Source organism: Cyprinus carpio, chromosome A7, assembly GCF_018340385.1.
Source record: "Cyprinus carpio isolate SPL01 chromosome A7, ASM1834038v1, whole genome shotgun sequence".
In the NCBI taxonomy this organism is placed as follows: Eukaryota; Metazoa; Chordata; class Actinopteri; order Cypriniformes; family Cyprinidae; genus Cyprinus; species Cyprinus carpio.
This window is the reverse complement of record NC_056578.1, coordinates 38,967,262-38,992,341: the sequence shown is the minus strand read 5'-3', so window position 1 is coordinate 38,992,341 and position 25,080 is coordinate 38,967,262.

Here is a 25,080-nt window from a genome sequence, read left to right as displayed (position 1 = left end):
CTGTTCCCTATCTGTCACCAAACATGTGCCTGAGACAGAGAGGCCCCTGAGAGGAGCTCATTTGCAGGTCTGAACACCAGCCCACACGCAACACACTGTTTCCAACTCATGTTTGTATTTGTGCTCTGATAAAAACAGAAAGATTAATATATGCGCTTTTCCTCATTTGTTCAACACAACAACAAAGAGCTGTTTCAGTCGGATCAGATTCTTGTTTTATTTTCGGTCAGTCAGAGTGAAACGAGAAAAGTAAAGGTTATTGGGTGTCTTGGGGTGAGAAAAATCATCTGTACTGTAATTAATAGAAGAATATGTGGATGATACACAGTAATATAAGCACCACTGTAATTAAGCAGTGTCTTCAAATTCACACAGGCCTTGTTAGCACTCTGGAGGAGACATTTTCGAAACCATACCAGATTTAATATGTTTCATAGATGTAATTATAGGTAGGAATAAGAGCACCTATTTTCAGACCTCTAACAAATCATTTTTTTTTCCCCATTACAGATGGAAAAGGTGTTAATATCACCTTGTCTTTTGATTTTGCTGCATGAATTATGAAGCAGCTGTATTATTTGAAGTACAGTTAAAAGGTGAATTTCAATCTTCAGAGGACGAGAAATCTACGGACACCCCAATTTAGTCACTTTTCCACAGGGGCAAAAGTTCCATGTTGGAACAAATGTGAAATTGTTCCTGTTGCAGCCGGGGACCTTTTTCTCATCGGTAATGACAGGAAGTTCTTCTTCTATCCTTGCAGGAAGGGATGGGTGAAAAATAGCCACTCTTCTTTTGAAGTGTTATGGATGTGGCTTTATGCTGATGTGTGTATCAGCAGCATCTCTAACGTCACACATATGGGTTTCACCGTCAAACACTTGATCTACAGTACGTCTGCCTCTGATCTCGGTAGAAGGCCCACGTGTAATAAAAGACAGATGAATTTTGCTCGTAATTGACATAAGTACTTTTCACAAGCATTCCACTCTCGTTATAAAACAAAATTCATTTTAGGGGAAAAGAGAGTTTGAAGTTAAAGAAATAGTTCACCTGAAAATGAAAATTCTCTTGTCATTCACCCACTTTTTGCTTCAGAACTGTGGAACACAAAAGAAGATATTTTGAAGAATGTAATAGTTGCCTTCTCTTATGCAGTTACAATTAATGTTAGCTTTTAAGCTTCAAAAAATGAAGGAAAATATAATCAAATTAGCCCATAAACAAATTGTGCCTATATTCCAAATATCCTGAAGCCATTCAATACCTTTGCATGAGGAAAGTCTGAAATTTAAGTTGTTATTCATTGAACAACTGTCCTAGAGTAGTTTTTCTGTGGAACTCGTGAAGTTTGAAAGCACCAGTCTCCATTCTATGGAAGCTCCTTTCCGCCACGGGATAAAATAATGAAAAAGTTAATTGCAACTTTTTATCTCACAATTCTGTTTTTTTTTCTTCTCACAACTCTTGAGAAAAAACAGTCAGAATTACGAGATATAAATTCAGAATCGTGAGATATAAACTCTGAGAAAAAATTCAGAATTTTGAAATATAAACTTATAATTGTGTGAAAAAAGGGAAAGTTTGAGATAAAAAGTCACAATTATCACAAGCTTCTGTACAATTCACTAAAATCGAATAGAAAAAAAGGCTTTCTTTTGAAATTTCCACATAAGAAAGTGATGTCATTCATTCATTCATTCATTCATTCATTCATTCATTCATTCATTCATTCCAAAACTATTCCTTTTACACAGTTGTTTAGAGGTTACCACTCAATGCTGTGTTCTGGAAGCTTCTTCTCTCGGCCTGCTCCGTCCTTTCTTACTTTATTATTCTGTGTCTATCTGCACTCAGTAGCTCCATCCCACAGATCAAGGGATGACATGATGAGAGGAGAAGGAAGGAAAAACAGGCTGGAAGAAAGAGATGCTCTCTCTCTCTCTCTCTCTCTCACACACACACACACAAAGCAAGTGATATAGAGAGAAGGAGAGTTCCTCAAATTAGAGATCTCTCCACAAAACATCCCAGCAGGACACTGACTTAAAGGGATAGATGCATCTCCGGTGCCTCTCACACTCTTGTCTTACACTTACCACAAAAAAAAAAAACACATTGTAGTATGAGGCATGAGCACTCACAAACGCAGCTGTGGTCCCCCTCCTCTAACACACACACACCCCTCATTTCCTTTCGCTTTTATCAAATATGAAAATAGAGGGACCCCGCGCTTCCCGCGTCATTCCCCAAAAGACCCTGGCACAATGGATGAGGCGTTAAGAGCCCTGCTCGCTGTAGATGAAGAGAGGTGAGGGGTTTTAGAGTGACACTGGCTTTCATGATAATTACCTTTGTACGTACTTTTGTCAAGGCGCTGCAGTTTGAGAGCAGGGGTGACGCGGGGTGACGCGGGGTGCACTGGTGTGCTGGTGTGAGACTCTCTCATGCGGCCCATGGCCAAAGATCAGTGAGAGAATATATTGGAAATAATGTATTTTTTTGGCTTCAGATCATCATCACAGAGTTAAAATGTAATTTGAGTTTAAATGTCATAGCCAAAGTGTTGTATGTTTGTGTGTGTGTGTGTGTGTGTGTGTGTGTGTGTGTGTGTGTGTACACAGTATGTATATATATATATTGAATGATAGTGTATTTTATAATTTCTTAAGATTAAGAAAAGATTTAAGATTTCTAAAGATTTTCAAATTATTCATTTTTTTACAGTAAAATATTTAAAGTGTATTGCTAAAAAACAGCAAAACAAAAGCAACATCTTTGTTTTATTCAGTAGAGTCAACACCGAAAGATAATCATCTATTTTATCTAGTTTTATTTTATTATGTCAGAAATATTATTTAACATCAGTGACCTAAATATATAAATTTATAGCAACAAAATTAGACAGGTAGAAATAGCACTTTAAGGAATTGCACATAGCCACTGTTTACAATGTAACTAGTGTAAAATCATTAAATGCCTTTAAATCTCTTTCTGTCACTCAATACATTGAATTCAGAAGAATGCAATGATTTATATTAATGCTATTAATGTATTATATTATTCAAAGATACCAATATATTTGAGCATTTTAATTAAAGAATACCTGGGCTCAGGATGGAAAATGTTGACAACCCCTGTGTTACACTAATGTATGTCTTTAAGAGACAGATGAGGTAGAAAAAGCTCTATTCAAAGTCTATTCATATACAAAGATTTTTTATTCTACTGGAGATGGACAGTTGATTTCACCTCAGCACCTTTCAGTGTGCTGAGGTACCCAGAGGTCTGCAGGGTTTGAGACAGAGCCAGGAGAGAGAAACAGTGTTAGCGAGCTCTGATCTGTTTCAAAAACGCCTCCGGTCTGCCAACAACAGAGATCTTGACTGCAGTTTAACACTGCAGTTTTCCTCTCGCTCACAAACACACACTTCTGCAATCTCTCTTCCTCATCTGGCCTGATAACAAACTTCAGAGTGCAGGAGAGCAGTGAGGGGAGATGGGAGAGAAGGAGATGCCCCCCTAATACACACACACACACACACACACGCACACACACACACGCACGCACGCACACACACACACACACAGACACACACACACACACACACACTACCATCTCAATATCCCTTTTAATAAACAATAGTTCAGAAGACATCCCTTAGATATAGGATATTTATATATGAGTGTATTAAGTGTATGAGTGTATTTGGCGGTGTTCTAAAAGTTTAACAGCAATTAAGTACAAAAATAAATGTAATGTACGCTTTCACTCAGAATTTGCTATATTTCACAAACAATAACAATAACAATAATAATAATAATAATAATAATAATAATAATAATAATAATAATAATAATAATAATAATAAATTAGTTTGAAATAGTTATTATTAGCATACAATGAATATATAGACACAGTAGAATTAATTGTTAAATTCAGTTTTGCCATCTGGAGATAGCATACATCTTCTTTCTCACTTAGCACTGTGTTTATTTTTTTACATGTAAGTGCTGGTGCATAAAATGCAAAATCTGTCTTTTTTTTTCTTCTCAGCTGTCTGTACTGTATTTCAGTTGTGTTAGATTTATTTTCTCTGTTTGTAAATAAGGATCTTAAAGAAACCTAAATTTCTTCCTGTGGACACATGGCATAATGCAGGTCAAAGGCAGTGTTGTTGTGAGAATAATATGGTTTTAGAATAAGTGATTTTGAAGAGACTCACATTGACTAGAGGAGAAGGAGGAGTGTGGCAAGGTCAAACGCTGTGGTGAAGGAGTGTTGCATGCAGTCTCTGAGGCCAGCAGAGAGTCTGAGCCGCGCTGCATGACCAATGAACACCACCTGCCTTATTCTGGACTTCCAAAACATGTTTGCAAAGAGCACTACATTTTTGTTAAATACAGCTTTCTATAGGAATTTGGTGTGAGTGTATAGAAATTGGGTAACACTTTGCAATAACATTACATGAATAATCCTACTGAATTCATGTGTGAATATCAACCACCTTGATTACATGTTAATTAAAGTATTAACACTTTGGGGTAAGTTTTCATACATTAATTCATGTGACTCATATCATAGTTAAGGTTGGTTCTTGATTAGTACATGCTTTAACTCATCACTAGTTCATAATAAAGTAATATTTAATTTAGGTATTAGTACATTATTATTCATATACTGTTATTGTAATGTGTTACTCATAAATTGTTTAGCTATTTCTAAAAACAATTTCCAATATTAAGAGCACGCTTGTGTAATGTCCTAACTACTGTTCAAATGTTTGGGTATGATTCTTTAAAAATGTTTTGGAAAGAAGTCTCTTCTGCTCACTAAGGTTGCATTTATTTGATCAATAACATCACCATAACATCAGTAATAGTGTGAAATATTATTGCACTTTAAAATAACAGTTTTATATTTTAATATATATTAAAATGGAATTTATTGCTGTGATCAAAGGTGAATTTTCAGCATCATTGCTCCAGTCTTCAGTGTCACATGATCCTTCAGAAATCATTCTAATATGCTGATTAAGAAACACTTTTTGCTATTATCAATATTGAAAACAGCTGTGCTGTTTATTTATTATTTATTTATTTATTTTTTTGTGTGAAAACCACCATACATTGTTTTTCAGGAATCTTTGATAAAACAACAACAACAAACAAACAAACAAACATACAAAAAAAAAAAACATACAAAAAAAACAGCTTTATTTTAAAAATAAATATTTTGTTAAAATTTAAAAGCCTTTGCCTTGGATATATATGTATATTCCCCAAACTTTGCATGGTTGTATATGACCGATATTTAACAGGAAAAACTGTTGTTATTTCAGATGTGTGGGATGTTATTGTATTTTCATTATTTTTTTAAAGACAATTATTTACCAAGACAAACGCTTAGGATAAATGGGGTGAATTTTAGTTTAATGTTTTAAGAATATAATGTTTTTTTTTTTTTTTTTTTTTATGTTAAAATTCTAAATTAGCATTCATATGATATAATGTTACTCATATCAGAAAGACCCTTCTTCGGACTTCGGATGAGCGTTCATGGTCACAATTTTGCCTTCAGACTCCATTTCCTCCAAATGACACCCAGCAACAACTATTTTTTTCCTGTCTTCTCTCTTTTTTCTTCACTCATGGTGTGCTTTAAATGTGGTGCTGAGGTAGAGGAGGTGCATTTGTTCAATGAGCCGTCCAGAGTCCAGCTTTGCCAGGAAGACAGAATAAATTGTTTTAAATAAGCTATTGAATTGGGCCAAAACTGCTGGTGCCGTTCTCCCTTCCTCTGCCGCTCTCGTCCTCTTCAAGCCCCTGCTGACAGGGCTGTGGAGACAGTAGGAGCACTGTATCTCCACCTGTGCTGGGATGTCACGCTGTCGTTTATGCCCCATTGTCCTTCAAATGGCAACATTAGCGATTTCTGTGCAGCCGGAGAGAAACTGTGACTATAGTGCCCCAGGGTTTAGTCCCGTCCAAATTAGAGTGGAAAAAAATAAGACAAGGAAAAAAACAGGAGCACTTCTGTTATTCAGCTCTAAGAATAAAGCTGTGCTCTGTAACTAATTTAGTGTTTTTTTTTTTTTTTTTTGTCTTGAAACCTTTGGGTGACTTTCAGAGAGCTAATGTTTCTGATTACAGAACTTTTTTCTGCACCTTTTTCTTTTTTTTCCCTCCTTTTCGAGACACAAGTTATTTATGAAATTCTCGAACAGCTTAGGATAAATGACACGAGGCGGAATAGAGAAGCATGGCGGACTTTAAAATCATTAGAATAAGAAGAGGCTTGGTGTACAGAGTGTTAGCAAGAACAAGCGCTCCAGAAATGCACTTGATGGCTTTCCCACTGCATCATTCGCTCGAGCCTGACAGCGGATGGATTGCCAGATACAAAGAAGCCTGGTACTCCAGCGTCTTCTGATTTAAATGTCACTTTTGAAATAAAAAAGGTATCACTCTAGTGAGAGTCTGATGTAGACATTAGTCTGAGTGGGACTGGTTGAGAAGCAAACCTAGTCATCTGAATGGGGATAAATGGAGGAAATGAAAGATAGACAGGCTGGGGAAACGAGGATTGATGGCTGTAAACATCACAATGGTAGAACGTGGTTTTGCAATTATGGGATATTGTTTCACGATCTTCTGAAAAGCGTGGATATTGAACTCATTTGAAAAAAAAGAAGAAAAAAAAAAGAAGGCCGGGTTATGACAAAACTTCTTAAAGCACACTTTTTATAAAACTAAGTAGCAAACAAAGTCCAAACTATTGCTGTTGTTCACAATAGAAGATGAAGGATATAAAGTCATCCTGGTTTAAAAGTAGAAATCATCCATGATGTTCAACCTCCAGTTTTAAAGCAATTTAGCATTTTTGCACAACTAACAGTGATACTAAGCTTTACGTCTTAAAAAAAATAATAATAATATTTGAAATATTTAAATCATTCACATTTGATTCAACTTACTCCTTCACATGGCATTGCTGACTCTTGTTTTGGACTATATTTCTATGGCTATATGTTATAGATGACTTATTCTAATTTCAGTTCATTACAGACATCCTGAAATATTATTAATATTACAATTTTATATATTATTTGAAATTCATTCCTCATAAGTTACAACTCACTTGATAAATGTTGCATATGGTGAGTAAAACACAAGGTTTCATGTCACAATTGTGAAAGAGAAGTGCTTTAATTGTGTATTAATTGTATTGAATGTGCACATGTAGTGTACTTCAGATCTGAAAAATATATAAAAAACTACTTGCAGATAATATAAAATTACTGAAATAAAAGGCCATTTATGTGTATTTAAAATACACTTTCATAACTGTTTCATAACACACTTAAATACACTTTTAATAAGTGCACTTTGTAATACTGTTAAGTCATTTTTTTACAGTACATTTTAAATCATTATACTTTAATATTTTGCAGTGTTGTAATGAAGTACACTTATTTTGTTGTGTTGACTAACATACTAAAGCTCATGTAAAGTATATAATTATAATTTGACCTGCAGTGTGTTATTCAATATAACATTTAAAGTTAATATATTTAAATGTACTGAATTGCATCTTCATTATAACAAATATATTTAAATGCATGACATACAATAGAAGCTTCAATAGCAATTACATTAAAGTATATTTTAGTTTACTATAAATGCTTGTCAGTACATTCAGCCGTACATTTGAACCATATTTCAAAGACAACAGAAGTGATAATTATAAGATTACATATTAAGATTTAAGTCCTACTTAAGTGGGTCAAAAGCAAATTGCAATTAATTTAAACTGAACTACAATACATTTTCATTTAATTGCAATTAACATGCAATTATTCTGAAAACATTACATTCAGTTTGCACTTGGGTATGTATACATTTTTTAAAGTATATTATTTGCCTGTTAAGTATTTCCCTAAAATTTTACAAGGCAGATATTTAATGTTTTACATATTTAGTTTCCATATTTGTAACATGAGACTCAGATTGGTACATCCCTGTATTGTCTCAGGTATGACCAAATGGAGGCAGTATTTTCCACTTAGAGACACACACACACACACACACACACACACACTGAAACCCCTTACACTCTCAGAACAATGAGAGGATGAAGATTGGGTTTTTAATTGAATGGCATTGTCTTCTCAGATGCTGCCATTACCACATTGATTTATCTGTGCATATTTTAGTTTGTCCTGGATACAATAGGCCATTATCACAATCACTGCCCGCAATTACCCATTTATTTCTGCATACATTTTCGAAATTTTAATTGATGGCAACTTTTAAAGATGCTGTCCAATTAAAAGCCATCCAATGAATGAAATGTTCAGCAGAGTTATTTAAGAAACAGTGCAATACTTGCTGGCACAAACATCTTTTAGCAACCTGATATATGTCTTTTTAATTGATGTCACACTGTTTTGAGCAGAAAGACAGCAGAGATGTCAATGTCTTCAGACAGGTATGGAGTGTCACGGCCTGAAAGACAATTCAAGTGTTCAATTATTGACACAGTGTCAGATGTGTGTTATAACAAAAATGCACGTTATGAGGTGCAGTTTCAGGCAGTTTCTAGGCCCTGTCTGACTGAACCATGGTTAAGGGGAACCGTGTTGTAAGTAGGGCATATTTACTGTAATGTTTGTTGTTTAAATATTATATATACACACTGCAGGTCGAAGGTTTGGAATAAATGATTTTTTTTTTTTATGTATTTTAAAGAAGTCTCCTATGCTCACCAAGGCTGCAGTTATTTAATCAAAATACAGCAAAAACAGTAAAATTGTGAAATATTATTGCAATTGAAAAGAACTGTTTTTATTTGAATTTTAAAATCTAATTTATTCCTGTGATGCAAAGCTACATTTTCAGCCTCATCACTTCAGTCTTTAGTGTCACGTGATCATTCTAATATACTGATTTGCTTGATTATTATCAATTACTATTGGTGGTCAGTTATTAATAATGGTTCTTTTTATGATCAGTGTTAAAAAATAGTCTTGATTCCTAAAATTTCTTTCTTTCTTTCTTTCTTTCTTTCTTTCTTTCTTTCTTTCTTTCTTTCTTTCTTTCTTTCTTTCTTTCTTTCTTTCTTTCTTACTTTCTTTCTTCCTTCCTTCCTTCCTTCCTTCCTTCCTTCCTTCCTTCATTCATTCATTCATTCATTCATTCATTCATTCATTCATTCATTCATTTATTTATTTATTCATTTGAAATCACATTTTTAAATTTTATTTAATTTTGTTTAATTTTGTTTTGTATTGTAACATTATAAATAACTTAACTGTCACATTTGATCAATTTAATGCATCTTAAAATAATAATAATAATAATAATAATAATAATAATAATAATAATAATAATAATAATAATAATAATAATAATTAGTATAATAAGTATTCATTCATTAATTTCTTTCTTTCTTTCTTTTTAATTTTCTGGATGTGACTGGCTTATTATTATTATTATTATTTTTTATTTTACTTACCCCAAGCTTTTGAAAGCAGCAAAAACTGTTTTGAACATTTATAATAATAAGAAATATTTTTGAAGCACCAAATCAGCATATTAGGAGACTGAAGTAAAGGCTGCTGAAAATTCAGTTTTATCATCTCAGAAATAAATTACATTCTAAAATTCACAGTTCACAGTATTACTGTTTATTCGATATCATGTAATTTCAGTCTTGGTGAGCATAAGAGACTTTCAAAAGCATTACAAACTTAATTAATCCATTTTTTTTGACCGGTAGTGTGTGCATAAATAGTGTTAGAAGTATCACAGAAGATCACAAAACCTTCTGCAGTGACACACAAAAACACATTTCTTCATTTTAACTTATTATTCCATGAAATAAGGCAGCCCATCAACATATATCTCTTCTTCACATGTCCAAACTCATGTGGCATCAGCCCTGGTCATCGCTGTGAGATGACGGTGAACAGAAGCATCCAACATGTCGCTTTGCTATGATGTGGCTATTAGTATATTCTTCAAACGGCTGCTGGATGCTTCTGTGTCCTTCCCTGTCCTCCTCTCTAGCTCCAGCAGCCAGACCAGGCCATGCACACAGACTTCAGTACAGCAGTCAGCCTCTTAAAGGGATAGTAACATTCTGGACTCACCTTCATGTTGTTTTAAACTTGTTTTACTTTCTTCTGTGGAACACAGAGGATGATATTATGAAGAATGTTGGGAAACAAACACTTTGCAGCGATGACAGCATAACCTGTAAAACTAAATCAATCATTCCCTCAAAAAAAAAAAAAAAAAAAAAAAAAAAGTATATTTATATTTTTATTTTTTTTTAATTATTAGTTGGTTAAAGGGTCTAGCAGTGTACAGGGTATATATATTTATATATTATTTTAAATATATATATATATAATATGTTTTTTAATGTTTTAAAAAAAATGCATCAAAATTACATTTACAATCAATTGCAAATGATGAATAGTTTCCACTTTAGATTGGGTACTGAAAAAAAAAAAAAAAAAAAAAAACATGAACACATAATTAATAGATTATTTGTTAAGATGTGTAAATAGAGGTCTACACAATAAACAAAGACCAACAAATGAAGATCATATGAACTGAAAGTTTACTGACATTTGTAAACATTTCACTTTACATTAAATAATCATATGTTACTCATTAGGTAATGTTTAGTAAGTTCATTAGTAAAAATCAACAAGCACATTATCTCATGTTTCTAGTTATGTGAATATATATTAACAAATGATCTGTTAAGCAGTATATAAAGTTTGTTAATGATTTATATATGAAAGCTATTATAAAGTGTTACCTTTATTTCTTATTTGGAACACAAAAGGAGATATTTTCCTTGCTATCCCAGCTACTATTTTCCATATAACAAAACTGGACACTGTCGAATCGAAAAAATTCAGTTTTCAGCTAAAAACAAACAACTCTCCCTATTCTGTTAGTACATTATAGAAAAGATGATGCATATTCTTTTGAAGTAGAATTTTTAAGTCTTTTGAAGAGAATATTCCTGTCTTTATTCATAGTAAAGAAACTAAATTAAACATTAACTAATCTCATACAGGTTTGGAACAACACAATGTTGAGTAAATGATTTTTGGGTGAACTAGACCTTTAAAGAGATATGAACAAAAAGCCAATTCTAGCATGCATGGAATCTTACTTTAGTGTTAGATATATTTTATAGATATACAACATTTCAAAGACACTTTCATAATCTATCAATCAACAATTATCTTTTTTTTCTTATGTTTTATTTACATTTTTTTTTTTTTTTTTGTTAGATTTATTTAAATTATGTTTATCTGTCTATGGGATTTTCTGTGATTGAAAAGGGCAATGTGTTTGCTGTGATTTTGTCATATTTGAAGTGTAAGGAGAATGTCCCTTCAGCATTTGAACAAATGAGACCTCTTCTCCATTTCCCATTGAAATAACTATTAGGAAAAATGACCAGCTAATTAAATATTTCCCCAAAATTTTGGTTTTGTCAAAAGGAGGAAAATTGCCAGGCTTGATTTAAGAGGGGGGCTTAAGGAAATATAATCAGTGGTCTCAAAATAGAGATTTTTTAAAGAGGGGAAATTATGACTGTGGAGCTATTGAAAGCTAATTTAAAAATAATTATGTGTGCTTTCTCATGACAGTCAGGAATAATTTAGTATTTGGCTCCATGTTCCATCATTTAAGAAAATGATTGTCATTATGTGTGTGTAATCATATTTCTGGCGGTCAGATGACATTGAGGAATGTGGCAGTTCGTGAAGCTCAGACCAGGACATAGATGGGTCATGTACGTCTGTATATTTTATATGAATGCCTTTTTTTTTTTTTCCTAAACAATAATCCATCTGTCAGTTACATATGACACTAATCCAGCTCCAAATAACCCAAATCAATATTCCCTTAAGGACACCTTCCTCTCCCTACAAACATTCTCAGACTTCCTCTCTCTCCTGGTTCTGCTTTATATTTCATTTCTGCCCATATTGGCATTCCTGATGTACTGTACCGACCTCAGCAGGGGAACTACATCCAGAACAGGCTCTTTTCTTTTGCCTCCTGAAAACTGCGCCCACCCTGACAGTCTGCACTGATGAAGAGATGCATGATCGCCAAGCGCCAGAGAGTTACTTGCTTACATTTTTCAGGATTCCAATTCTATTCTAAGAATTTAAAATTAAATCTTATTACTCTAAATAAAGTGCATTACACACACACACACACACACACACACACACACACACACACACACACACACACACACTGTAATTCAAAATTTTGGGGTCAGCACATTTTTATTAATGATAATTACATTACATCGTAATATTTCTCAGTATTCCTGTTTTTTTTTTCTGTATTTTTATTCAAAGAAATGCAGCCTTGGTGAGCATAAGGGCCTTCTTTCAAAAACATTAAAAAACAACAAAAAAAAACTCAAACTTTTGAATGTTAGTGTGTAAAAACTTTTGCCAGTAAATCATCTTATTTACATATTATCATTTTACTAGGTGTGGCAGATTTGGACTCATTGCATTAGATAATATGATTTATTTGATTTTGAGCTGATTTCCCAATAAATCAACGAATACTATAGGTAAACCAATATTTGAATGTGAAAAGGGAGATTATGCCATTTCTGAATCTGATGCCAAATGCTAAAGCATAACCAGGTGCTAGAAATGTGCTCTTCCAGGTCGAGTATATGTGTGTATGCTGATTTATAGTGGGGCCGGAGAGTAGGGCCCTGGAAGTGCAGAGGCAGTGCTTCAAATACAGATTGTTGGTGGCCTCTGGTGTGATTGCTGACCCAAGGTGAGGCACTTAGTGATTTATCTCCTCCAGTATCCCCTATCTTCTCTAGGATACAGCCTGTACTGTAGACTGGCTGGGCCTTCGCTGGACCCCATAGTATATAATGTAAGGCTGGATTTAAAATACCTACAAACATCCACTGCGTTCACCTCCATGCTCTAGCATAACATACAGCACACATCCCAGAACGCCCTTTATTGCAACCACACTGACTTATATTTTCTAGTATATCTTCTTTATCTTTTGTTCGCTTTTTCACTTTCCCTCCCTCTCTCATACACACTCTTCCTCTTTGCTCCAAGCCCCACAGCTGTCTGAAGCTGAGGCTGGCTAATGAGGAAATATCTTCTCAGCTGAGTGGATTCCATGCCAAGAGGAAAACCTGCAGAATCAGCCCAACAGCTTCATCTGTCTAGTGTGTATGTGTGGGTGTGTGTGTAACGTGCTCAGCTCTGCTCTTAACATATTTCACCGCATGGGACAGCTGCTGACATCCCCATGCCCCGAGATCCTTCTGGAGCAGATTTACAGTGATTTTCAGTGCAATTATACCTGCCAGTTCTGACTGGTAGAGTTGCCTCCTCAGCGCTCATGTCTTAATGCTGGGAAGCTGACCAAGGGCCTCCACCTCCAGATGGAGGGTGCAGGGTATAAGACTCACAGTCTTCACTAGCCGCAAACCCATGTCTCAGACTCTGCCTTTCGCATGCCCTGCCCTGTGCACGCACCTGCAGCCCTGGACATCATTTCCAGTTAGTGAGGAGTGAAAATTAGATCTCAGGCTTGTTGTCTGTCACCAGGAAGCGCTTTCGTGTGGTTGTTGGAGATGGGTTTGTGTGCATGTGTGTCCACCCACAGGCAGGACTACAGGGATCTTTCCAGGCTCGGTGTCAGTCATAGCATCTCTAGATGAGAGTGGGTGACCCCTACAGTACTAACACTCAGAAACATCTCAGGATGGAATTAGAAAAAAAAAAAACATGCACTCATGGACTTTGGTCTATGGACTTTAGTATTGGCATGTGTTTGTTTTGGTCTATGGACTTAAGTATTGGCATGTGTTAATGTATACTACAAAGTGAAAATGTGAAGTTGTTACCTTATGAAGCCATTTCTAGTTACTATGCACCTTCAAAGGGTGTGTTCATCCTTCCATTACTAATTCAAAACCATCACATTATAACTAGTACAGACTGCTTGGGCCATTTTCTAGGAGATATGGAGTAAAACCAGCATGAATTCCATACTACTCGAGGGTTGTTTATGCTGGTTAGTGCTGGTATAATGCTGGTTCACCAGCATGGACTTGTAGGGTTGAGTATGAGTAGGCCAGTTGTCTGTATGCAAGCAGTGTGTTTGGGGACAAGCATTGTTTTTGCTAGCATATTTCTATATTTAATAGATTAATGAGACAGAAACCATATAAGATTAAAATATGATTTATTGTAATATATAATTATATCGTTGTAATTTCATAACAGAATAATCATAAACAGTTTGTTCAGTAACAAAAAAACCAAAAAATCTATCAAAAATAAAAAACACTTTAAAATAAAAATTCAAAATTAAAAACTACTAATAAAGAGCTCTTGATAATAAAAGTTCAAAATTAAAAATTACTGTTTTTTTTATATTTTAATTTGCAGTTGATTTCATCTAAGGCTGTGAGTCAGTTGTAGTTGTGCTCTCTGCTCATCTCTTCTCTTTTTTTCCTGTTCCTCTTTATCTTCAGTGATTCTGCTTGTTAACTGCAAGTGGCATCAATAATGGTCCATCTTGTATAGTGAATCTAATTTATTTCACTAATTGCAATACTGTTTTAGTGTTACTTTTTTCTCTATGGATTGGGGCCATATGAAAATAATTTATTAAAATCTATTGGATAATTGGTCTTTATTTAACACACACACACACACACACACACACACACACACACACACACACACACACACACACACACACACACACACACACACACACACACACACACTGTATGTTACTGTATGTTGGTGACCAGCAAGGCTGGATTTTTCAGCAAGGAAGGAGGCTGTTGACTGTGTGATAATGATTTATACAATAGTTCAATAGATAATAAAGTGAATATTGTCTAATTTCTATTTTTGACACAATGTTGCCAGTTTCTTTGTCTGTTTTTGTCTGCCACTGAAAATAGTTCCAAATGAAGCCAAAGCAGACTCATTGTAATCATTATTGTCATTGAAAGATTTGCTGATTCATTCTACTAGTCACCTGTTTTGTTTCTGAAAGATTTTTTGAATATATCAAATGAATAAGTGAATGATTCAGAGACTCACTCATAAAGACTCTATTTTCAGCACTTGAAAGTGGCATAACTATGTAACCTGCAAAAAAGGTCACTGTAAAATCTCCCCCACTAACACACTGGAACTAATGCAGACAAGCAGGATGACACAACCCGCAAAAAGCCCAAAGCCATGTCGAAAATGCATATTCTCTTAAGTAGGCACTTATTTTGAATAAGTAATTGCTTTGTGAACACTAAAAAATGGTATGTCCTATATTAAATAAATTTGTATGGTAATCTGGACTTTTTAAATTCTCCTTGTCATCACTTATCAGTTGCGTTACTTCACTGCCGTTCACAAATCCTCTCCTGTAGCCTCATGGAATAGTTAAGTATCCACCGTATACATGCTTCAGAATCTCACCAGAAGTAGTACGTCATCCAAATACTTTTTTGGTTACTCTTTTATGAATACTGTCAATTCGGACATACTTCTTTTGTCACATGCTGTTTTTTTTTTTGCCTACTATATAGTAGGGAAGCTTGTGATTTCAAATGAAGCCCCAAAACTGATACTTATGAAATATCAGCACTCTTGGAACACTGCTCAACCAATCAGATTTAAGTACTAGAACTAACTGAAAAGAGCTAAAAAGATACATGCTATTTATTTTAATTCACACTTATTATTCTGACTTCTATAATAGTCAAATTGATGCCTAAAGGCAGTATGCATCTTCCATTTCTGATTCCTTGAACCTTCTGACCTTTGAACTCTCTCTCTTATAATAGGCTGGGGCCTCTTAGGCTGTGCCATATATCACCCTTTATATCCATCTATATATCTGGCCGTGAAAAAAAAAAAAAAACTGAATTGCCTGTCTAGGCCAATCAGAGAGTCTGTAGCCAGAGAAAGTCTTGCACTTGGCAGTTGACAAAAGAGGTTCATGAAGGATGCGTGCGAAAGATTTCTACTGTGTTTATAGCGACCATCTTATCTGTGTATTTTCCACCATGTGAGTGGTACACTATGTTGAGCGTGAGCAGGAAAGGCAGAGAAAAATAGAGAGGGAGAATAACACAGCGAGACAATGCAGGTGAACGCCCAGTGATCTTTAGGGATGAAGGAAATGAGGAAGAGAAGGTATTAAAAGAGGAGGGGGACATCGTCTCTAGAAGGGAATAGCAATATCCTCTAGTACCCACACTGTCACTCCAACAGCCAGCCTGCTGTAATTCTTTTAAGGGGCTCATCCCTCATTTTCTGATTAACGTCAACAGTCAGGGCCAGTGTGAAGAATCAGTCTAATTGATGCGCAGTAATGTATTTGTCAACAGAAAGCGGTCCCAGCTGGCCCTACGTGATGACTCTCACAACCAGCTGTTTGAGGTTTGTGAAGGGCTCAACGGAGAGCTGGGTTATTGAGATCATTACCGATTTATGTTCTGTATAATTTTATGACTTCACCTGGGAGAATGATGCATGGTTTAGTAGAAAGGAAATACACCTGAACAGTATACATTTGATTAGATTAAACATACAGGGTTGGTGGGAAGTGCATATGCTCCAACATATTGCTCAGTGATACTTTTGTAGACCACGCAAGTCTGGCTGGTGTCATTTCCTGATCCTGTTCAATTTAATTAAATCCAATCCAATTCAAGTTTATTTGTATAGCGCTTTTCACAATACAAATCATAGCAAAGCAACTTTACTTACCCGTTCTGTCCTTATTTTCCTTTTGAAGGTGAGCTTTATGGCAGTGTTGTAGTACTACAGACTACAACACTAGAGACAACATTGTAGACTATTACTCAAGTCCATATTTTCACAGTCTTGGTCTTGTCATGGACTCGGGAGCATTTGAACTCAGTCTTGACTCAATCTAAAGACAACAGTCATCTGTGCTGACTCGTGCATATGATCCACTCTGTGCTATCATTTTTCTCGCCCGGAGCACACTGTGTGTTTGCTGCACATATTTGCGTGATACTTTATGTGTTTTATTTACCCCAAAGAAACTATATTTGTCCGAATTGATCGGTTCTCGGTCTTGACTCTGACCCAACCCTCTTCTGGTCTCGGTTTTGACTCTGTCTCAACCTACTTAGGTCTCAGCATGGACTCAGAATTGAATTAGCTGGTCTAGACTGCAACACTGCTGTATGGACAAAAGCATATTGAGAGCAAGAAACCACAGCCATGTTTTCCACAAGATGCTAGAACATGGATGCAGGGATTTGTTCCCGTTCTGGCAATTTACAAAACAGAACTCAAAATTTATTGCAGCTCTAGTGACAGGTCCTACGGTATCTCCATCTTGAGATACCAAATACAACATGGAGGTCCAGTCCTGCTCCTGAAGTGTCAGTGTTCTACAGAGTGTAGCTCTAACTTGCCCCAACACACTTGCCTGGAAGTTTTTAGCAATCCTGAAAACCTTTGATTATGTGGTTCAGGTGTGTTAGGAGCTAAACTCTGCAGGATGGTGGCCCTCCAGGAGCAGGATTGAACACCCCTGAAACAGGATATTTGGGCAGCTAGAGTTTCTACAGAAGGTTTCACCAGTCTGAAGAACCCCAAATGGTGCCTCAAGTATCTTTTCATCTCGCTTTCTTGACTCTAGGCCTAGACTGATGAATAATAAACAGGCTTGCCTTTCAATATTGCTCATTGTTTGTCCATAGATGAGGATTTAGCTCTAAGGTGTCCATTTATCTGGTGCGGACAGAGGGGCAGAGTCGGGCCTCCACCATCAGCAAGCGCTCACATGGAACAGCTTCCCAGGCCCCACGTTGACAGCTCCCCTCTCCTGTGCCCTTTCCAGTCAGCAGGCAGACACAGAACAGCCAGCACACATCCATATTCATAGGGCAATGCTGAATGTCATGTTTACCTGTCAAGGTCGTGATTAGTATGAACTGTTATCAGGTATGTAAGTGAACCCCCCCCACCCCACCCGCCACCAGCACCACCACCTTTACACTGTCACCCTCACGAGCATCTCGAAGCGAGAGCAGTCAACAAAACCATCAAACAGAAGAGCCTTTGATTCTCCGTCTCTATTTATTCTAATGTATCTTGGCATTACAACAGTAGCTCATAATGAATTCTGATAAATTAAAGGTTTTATTGTTCGGCTGCCATCGCTGTCTTTGATCAACATGCCAATTACGGAGGGTAATTTTCCCGCTCTCTTTTCTCCTCTCTTAAGAGGTTTTCCACCAAGTGGAGGGAGTTGACACCCGCTTGACAGATTCTTTTTTAATTCTTTTTTTTTTTCCTTTCTGTTTTATCATTACAGTTACACACGCTCAGGAATTTCATTGTCTTTCACCCCTTTCTCCCTGATAGTTCCGTACGAGAAGTAAGAGAAAAGAAAATCTGTTGACTCAATTGGGAATGTCACAGAGGAATCTTTAACCTGAATGGAAGCGTTTTGACTCCTCTTATATGAAATGACAGATGAGGACGCAGTCTGTCTTCATCGAGGTAGATGTACACAGACAAGTGCGCCTCTCCCCTAACTAGTGCACAGATCTAAAAATAAGTAAATAAAACAAACTAACATGCTGGGGGCAGATGGGAGATGGAGGGTTGCTTTTTTCATAAACAATATATGAGGTGCTTTTTGCAAGTCAAATCCTTAAAGATTCACTGTTGGCTTTCTCTTCTCAGCATCTTTTAAAATGCACTACTGCGTGCCAAAGGAAATGGCAGGGAAACATCAGAGCGGGCAGGCAAGATTGTGTGTGTGTGTGTGTGTGCACAGTGTATTAATAAACAGAAAAACAATGCATTAACAATATAACAGCTGACATAAAGATTGCCGCCTTGCCTGTGTACCCCATGGGCTCAGTTCTCTCTTTCTTCCCAAAGTGGCCCTGGAGATGTTTGCCAAAGTAAATTCACTCTGTTGCATGCTCAAACTCCCATCTGCACCCTTACAAGGTCGTGGGTCTTATGCAACCAGTTTTAGCCTTCTCCCGTAGAAGCATCCAGAATCTGTGTAATATTATGGGAGAATGTCCAGTAATTAAGTTTACCATTAGCCCCCATAGGCCCCTACCAACCCACCCTCGCATGTCACTGTTAAAAGTGGAGATGAGTTGTAACTGGCAGTTGTGCAGTGACCCTGTGTGCATCAAAACATTCCTTTCTTTATTGGGTTGTCTCCTGTCCGCACTAATGGCCACAGGGGGCTGAGCCTCGACTTCACCTGACCAGCCCTCACAAAGCCAGGTCTCCAGAGCCGACAGGCGGAACAGAAATCGTGTTAACCTAGCCCAAACCAAAACACATACACACATACCCACAGAAATTCTGCATTCCTCTTGATTTTTGCCCAGAGATCAGTGGTAGGTGTCAGCTTGGCTCATTATTGTTTACTAGCAATTGTCATTGGGGCGACGTGTCACTTATATAAAGAAAAGTCTTATGCCTAAGCCACAGATTTAATAACTGTCAGATCAACAAATGTCCTATTTTTCAGCCTCATTTGCTATAGAAAAAGAGTGCGATGTTGTATAGCTAATTTCTTATTTGAAGATGTGAACCATGATTATTTATCAATTATTAAAACATATATATATATTATATATGTGTGTGTGTGTGATATATATACATATATATATTTTAAAAAAAATCTCACTTTTCCTCTGCACAGTCACGGGACTGTTTTGTAGCATCCCTATCCATTATGAGTCTATCCCAGAACTTTTGTTTTATTATTATAATTTAATTTTTCCTTATTTTAGAATTTTTATTTTTATTTTATTCAAACATTCAAATTAGTACTCTAGCACTCACATCAACACAAAATATTATTATTAGAAGTAGTAGTAGTAGTAGTAGTAGTAGTAGTAGTAGTAGTAGTAGTAGTGGTTGTATTTATTATTGAAATGGCAATGTCATGTCCAAAAAAAGCAAACAAACAAACAAAACAAACAAACAAACAAAAACATAGTAATTACTTTTATTAAACTTATGGGGATTATGAAAAATAATTATTATGGAATTATTGGGAATTATGATTTGTGAATATGAATATGATAATCAATCTGTTATAAGAGATTCATAATAAAATTCATATATAATAGTACCATGCTATTATACTATCACTTTACCATGGTACTTTTTTTTGTAAGGATCCAAATTCAGTATCCTTATCACTTACTTACAATCATTTCAATGTAATGGCTGATGAATAATTTAACATTACCAGTTTTAATTCCCTACATTTTACCTGACCTTAAGGGCATGTCATTATGTTTTCACTTATAAGCCTTTAGACTCAATAAAAAGTGCTGGCAATGTTCCAGTGTGGACCAAACATCTTTTTATCCCACTGGCTTTGTTAGACTTTCCTTCATGTGTTCATTTGAATAAGCTTAGTCTTAAAGATTGAGCAGCCTTGGTCAGTCCCCACAACAGTGACACACACACACAAAACACACACACAATCTAATGTCCTTTTTAACATGGGAAATGTAGGCCGCTGTAACTGGCAGAGTGATTGCCCTTAGGCCTGGAAGAGCAAGGAATTGAAGATGAATTAAAAATACATTAGCCATCATCATTGTTCGGGCCCATTGACATGTTATATTTTTTTCTTTCTCTCTGGATTTTGAAGACCTCTTCTCATTTACTTAGGCTGCCCTATGCCAGGGAGGTATAGCTGCTCATTTCCACAGTGCTGCCCCGAACAATGCTTCCACTTAAAACACACACACACACACACACACCATCGATCTCTTGCGCATTATTTGCTGGGTGACGAATATTTTCCCTTTGGAGCATCACAGCATGTAAAATGCAGCACCCCCTCCACCATTTTTCCTTCCTTTTTATTTAATCCATCTCAACTTCCATGTCATATTTTCCTCTCTTTAATTGATACACAGCCCAGTGCTGGTGCCCAGTACAGCATTATAAGGCTTCTCCTCCAAACAGACCCTTATCCTCCTCTAATAGGCGTCTTTCTCCTCTGAGGCCCTCAGCTGTGTCTGGCCACTGCTGCCTCTCTGCCTCTTTGCACCGAGGCATCTCTGCGTAGCCCATTAGTTCTCTCTCCCCCCTCCAGTCCGGGCCCTACAATCACTACCCATGTGTACCTCGGCCATTATTAGGAGGGGATGCTTTTTTTTTTTTTTGTTGTATTCGGTAAACATTCTTTCATCTTGCAGGTTTTCTGTGTTTCTGTGGTGTGTACGGCGAAGAGATACTGCCTTCGGTGAAGTTTCTCTGCTCGCTGTAGCCCAGGGAGGTATTAACTGCTGTAGGGCTATTTAAACTATTTGTCACCGCTATACTTTGCATTGGTAATCAACTGGGATTTAACTAGGTTTTGTTGTTGCATATGTTGTTGTTGCACATGTCAGTTGGGTGGTGGTGGTGGGGGGGGGGGTCGTTCTGTCTTCTAGTGAAACAAACCAACCAAACAAAAAGCGCATTCCTGGCAGCTATGCTCCTTTTTGAGGGGGATGTCATCAAGGTAAAAAGTGCTGAAGTACTGTGAGGAGCAAAGAAGTGTTTTGCTATTCAACTGCTACTATTTAGCAGTCAAAAAGCAGGTCTGCCTGTGTTATGGCAGAAATATAGGAGCAGAAACCCAAACAGATTGACGCTTTCTATATTGCAACACATTCACATAATAAATAAACACCTTCAAAAACTGACATTTCATCATCAACAGGGCTGATTTGGATTATTTTTTTTATATGATTTGTTATACCGAACCTCAAACTGAAATATTCTAGCACAGTGATTCTAAACTTTCAAGGTCCTATATTGGTCAAAGTCAATATTCGAAGGCCTCTTACACACAGCTGAGGATTTTTCCTCTTGTACTTTTCCTCAAATATAACTAAGATGTTTATTTTTAGAACGGTTGGTGATTAAAATAATGCATTAATATCAATATGTTATAAACATTATATGTTACTGCAGAAATTCTTCGTAGCTAGTCATTCGAATCAACTATAGTCTATATATTTTTAAAAAGCAAAAAAAATGAGTAAATTAAATCTTTGAAGAGTTTAAAAAGGGGACACAATTTAAATGAATGAATGAATACATATTGAAAAAGATGGGACACACCTTAACACAGAGATGTTGAAAAAAAGATCAGTGCACCTTTCGAATCATCCAACCCGGTGCATACATAGATATATTGGCAAATCAGTTTGTTCTACAAATTTAACAATGATATATCATTACTCACACCTTTCGCGGCGAGAGATCTATTAAATCCATGGCTCACTGTTGGCTTTCTCTTCTCAGCATCTTTTAAAATGCACTACTGCGTGCCAAAGGAAATGGCAGGGAAACATCAGAGCGGGCAGGCAAGATTGTGTGTGTGTGTGTGTGTGCACAGTGTATTAATAAACAGAAAACAATGCATTAACAATATAACAGCTGACATAAAGATTGCCGCCTTGCCTGTGTACCCCATGGGCTCAGTTCTCTCTTTCTTCCCAAAGTGGCCCTGGAGATGTTTGCCAAAGTAAATTCACTCTGTTGCATGCTCAAACTCCCATCTGCACCCTTACAAGGTCGTGGGTCTTATGCAACCAGTTTTAGCCTTCTCCCGTAGAAGCATCCAGAATCTGTGTAATACTATGGGAGAATGTCCAGTAATTAAGTTTACCATTAGCCCCCATAGGCCCCTACCAACCCACCCTCGCATGTCACTGTTAAAAGTAGAGTTGAGTTGTAACTGGCAGTTGTGCAGTGACCTGTGTGCATCAAAACATCCTTTCTTTATTGGGTTGTCTCCTGTCCGCACTAATGGCCACAGGGGGGCTGAGCCTCGACTTCACCTGACCAGCCCTCACAAAGCCAGGTCTCCAGAGCCGACAGGCGGAACAGAAATCGTGTTAACCTAGCCCAAACCAAAACACATGCACACATACCCACAGAAATTCTGCATTCCTCTTGATTTTTGCCCAGAGATCAGTGGTAGGTGTCAGCTTGGCTCATTATTGTTTACTAGCAATTGTCATTGGGGCGACGTGTCACTTATATAAAGAAAAGTCTTATGCCTAAGCCACAGATTTAATAACTGTCAGATCAACAAATGTCCTATTTTTCAGCCTCATTTGCTATAAAAAAGAGTGCGATGTTGTATAGCTAATTTCTTATTTGAAGATGTGAACCATGATTATTTATCAATTATTAAAACATATATATATATATGTATATATATATATATATATATATATATATATATATAATATAATAAAAAAAATCTCACTTTTCCTCTGCACAGTCACGGGACTGTTTTGTAGCATCCCTATCCATTATGAGTCTATCCCAGAACTTTTGTTTTATTATTATAATTTAATTTTTCCCTTATTTTAGTTTTTTATTTTTATTTTATTCAAACACTCAAATTAGTACTCTAGCACTCACATCAACACAAAATATTATTATTATTATTAGTAGTAGTATTAGTAGTAGTAGTAGTAGTAGTGGTTGTATTTATTTATTGAAATGGCAATGTCATGTCCAAAAAAAGCAAACAAACAAACAAACAAACAAACAAAAACATAGTAATTACTTTTATTAAACTTATGGGGATTATGGAAAATAATTATTATGAATTATGGGAATTATGATTTGTGAATATGAATATGATAATCAATCTGTTATAAGAGATTCATAATAAAATTCATATATAATAGTACCATGCTATTATACTATCACTTTACCATGGTACTTTTTTTTGTAAGGATCCAAATTCAGTATCCTTATCACTTACTTACACTCATTTCAATGTAATGGCTGATGAATAATTTAACATTACCAGTTTAATTCCCTACATTTACCTGACTTAAGGGCATGTCATTATGTTTTCACTTATAAGCCTTTAGACTCAATAAAAAGTGCTGGCAATGTTCCAGTGTGGACCAAACATCTTTTTATCCACTGGCTTTGTTAGACTTTCCTTCATGTGTTCATTTGAATAAGCTTAGTCTTAAAGATTGAGCAGCCTTGGTCAGTCCACAACAGTGACACACACACACAAACACACACAATCTAATGTCCTTTTAACAGTGGAAATGTAGGCCGCTGTAACTGGCAGAGTGATTGCCCTTAGGCCTCGAAGAGCAAGGAATTGAAGATGAATTAAAAATACATTAGCCATCATCATTGTTCGGGCCCATTGACATGTTATATTTTTTTCTTTCTCTCTGGATTTTGAAGACCTCTTCTCATTTACTTAGTCTGCCCTATGCCAGGAGGTATAGCTGCTCATTTCCACAGTGCCCCGAACAATGCTTCCACTTAAACACACATACACACACACACACCATCGATCTCTTGCGCATTATTTGCTGGGTGACGAATATTTTCCCTTTGGAGCATCACAGCAGGTGGAAGCTGCAGCCCCTCGGCCAGGTTTTTTCCTTTTTATTTAATCCATCTCAACTTCCATGTCATATTTTCCTCTCTTTAATTGATACACAGCCCAGTGCTGGTGCCCAGTACAGCATTATAAGGCTTCTCCTCCAAACAGACCCTTATCCTCCTCTAATAGGCGTCTTTCTCCTCTGAGGCCCTCAGCTGTGTCTGGCCACTGCTGCCTCTCTGCCTCTTTGCACCGAGGCATCTCTGCGTAGCCCATTAGTTCTCTCTCCCCCCTCCAGTCCGGGCCCTACATCACTACCCATGTGTACCTCGGCCATATTAGGAGGGATGCTTCCACGGTAAACATTCTTCATCTTGCAGGTTTTCTGTTTTCTGTGGTGTGTACGGCGAAGAGATACTGCCTTCGGTGAAGTTTCTCTGCTCGCTGTAGCCCAGGGAGGTATCAAATGCTGTAGGGCTTATTTAAACTATTTGTCACCTCTATACTTTGCATTGGTAATCAACTGGGATTTAACTAGGTTTTGTTGTTGCATATGTTGTTGTTGCACATTGTCAGTTGGGTGGTGGTGGTGAGGGGGGTCGTTCTGTCTTC